Source organism: Camellia sinensis, chromosome 4 (assembly GCF_055761805.1).
Source record: "Camellia sinensis isolate YWXY chromosome 4, ASM5576180v1, whole genome shotgun sequence".
Taxonomy (NCBI): domain Eukaryota; kingdom Viridiplantae; phylum Streptophyta; class Magnoliopsida; order Ericales; family Theaceae; genus Camellia; species Camellia sinensis.
In genome coordinates this window covers 84,546,267-84,548,969 of record NC_138964.1, presented here as the reverse complement: position 1 = coordinate 84,548,969, position 2,703 = coordinate 84,546,267, and positions in this window count along the sequence as shown.

The following is a 2,703-nucleotide window of genomic DNA, read 5'->3' as shown; positions in this document are numbered from 1 at the left end:
CACCTACATATATATAGAGAGGGGTGAGCTTGGATACTCAGTGAATGGTACAAATAATAAAAGGGTTTACATGAATGATATCCTGAATCTTTATCAAATCAAGGCACATCACATCTTGCACAAAGTCCAAGGGAAAATCAGGTTTATCTAACAATTCTTTCAAGCCTCAACAATTAAAGTCTTTCAAGTTCCAAGAGATGACATTAACAAAGGTTGTGCTACAAATGCTTATAGTCCCCTAGCACGTACGGACTTTCAAAGGTTGTGCTACAAATGCTTATAGTCCCCTAGCACGTACGGACTTTCAAAGGTTGTGCTACAAATGCTTATAGTCCCCTAGCACGTACGGACTTTCAAAGGTTGTCAAAACCAAGCTAATACTTGATACACAAAATAGGGATAGTCATTCATGCTTAACAAAATACTTTTCCAAAACAAGCAAGGCAAAACTTTATCAAAACTTAATAACATAACTTTATTAAAAATACCACTCACATAGTTCTTCAAACGTCGGGGCTACAGGCAAGGATCCAAGTCCTACAAGCACATAACAAATCCCATTGAATGCACTATCAAACAAGCTTTACATGAATGCAAGTGACCTCGGCATTCTTTCAAAACTAAGGTGATCCAAAACAAGACACTGTTCCTCATCTCGGGAAAACATAATGGGCACCAACCAGATCTAGGCCGAGGTCCCACACCTCCTTGCTGAGGTGTGGTCCCGATGGCCACATCCAAGGAAATGAAGTCGGGAAAAACTAGGTTCCCTTTTCTTGAAAAAAAAATATGAACATGAAGAACGTGGATGCAAATATCATAACTTACTATTACAAAATCTGAGGTTTCATGCTATGAATTCAAAAACATGGACCTGGGTACCCATATTCAAGGATCTTGTGAGAACAAACACAAAAACATGAATCTTAATGCAAACTTTCGGATCAAACAAGACTTTTCTTCAAGAACACATAAACACTATTTTCTCTTTCTAAAACCAAACTTTAAATCAATGCATGACGTGCAAAACAGGTTCGATCGTGCAATGCAGCTGGATGATCAATAAGAACGACAAGAGTGAATCAAGAATCTAACCTCAATACATGAATCTAACGGTTTGATCTCTAGAAATCAAGCTCGTAAGTCTACTCTCTCACTCTAAGACTTCTTCTTCTTCCTAGAGCCTCTCTCTCTACAAGGCAAAGATGTAATACAAAAATGTATATTTTCTGGGTCTGACGGCTGACTTAACCCTCTGCAGGGGCACGTGGCAGCGGCTGGTTGGTTCTACTCAAAAAGTGACTGAGCGAAAAGACAAGACTATGGCAAAGTGTGTTCTACAAGCAAGATGGCATAGGCACTCCAGCGGGTAATGACCTCGGCTAAGAACAAGACATCGGCAAGTAGGGGAACAATGATCTTGGCTAGGAAGGACAACACTTGACTAAGCTGTGCCACACCTTGGCCTAGATGTGCCACACCTCGATCTAGGTCATACCACTCCAAGACAAGGTCACTTAGGTGCAAAGGTAACATCTTGGCCTAGATAATACACATTTCGGCCTTGGTGATGAACACCTCGGCCTAGATAATGAGATCTCGGCCAATATGTCAGGGTGAAGGTGGAGGTCAAACAAAGTGGTTCTAAGATAATTCTAGACTGAAGATGACCTCGGCTAAACTCACACCAAGCAAGGTACAAAACATGCGAGAAACACTTAAGCAAACAAATCAAGGTTTATGCAAAAAATGCAACATATCAAGACAAGATCGTGTAATATATGCAAGCATGACTAGAGTAGAGTGAGGGTTATTACATCCTACCCTCCTTAAAGAAGTTTGGTCCCCAAACTTAAATTACCTTGCTCTACAAATAACCCCGGATGACGGATTTTCACTTCTTCTTCCTTTTCCCATGTAGCCTCCTTGCCATAATGCTCTTTCCATTCAACCTTTACCATCGGTATCGACTTGTTTCTCAACTGCCTCACTTGTCTGTCAATAATTCTCATCGGCTTCTCCTCGTAACTTAAATCTTCATTAACCACAATCCCAGAATAATCAATTGCATGCAGTGGATCCCGAATGTACTTCCTCAACATTGAAATATGGAACACATTGTGAACTTGACTTAGTTCTGGTGGCAAGGCCAATCTATAGGCAGCTAGGTTAATTTTCTCAAGTATTTCAAACGGCCCGATGTAACGAGGTGCTAACTTACCTTTCTTCTCAAATCTGGAAGTTCCTTTCATTGGTGAAACCTTCAGGAATACATGATCCTTAACTTAAAATTCCAACTCTCTTCTTCTCTGGTCGGCATAGCTCTTCTGTCGACTCTGAGCGGTTCTGATTCTCTGTTGGATAAGCTTAATCTTTTCGGTTGTCCTTTGAACTAGATCGGGGCCGATCAAAGCTTTATCCCCTACCTCGGTCCAACATATTGGCGATCTGCACTTTCTTCCATACAAGGCTTCATACGGCGCCATGCCGATGCTAGCTTGATAATTGTTGTTGTAAGCGAATTCTACTAATGGCAAATGCACTTCCCAGCTTCCCTTGAAGTCTAATATACATAATCTAAGCATGTCCTCAGGTGTCTGAATTGTTCTCTCTGTTTGGCCATCGGTCTGGGGATGAAAAGCTGTGCTAAACTTCAACTTAGTCCCCAAAGCTCTTTGTAAATTCTGCCAAAGCCTAGAAACA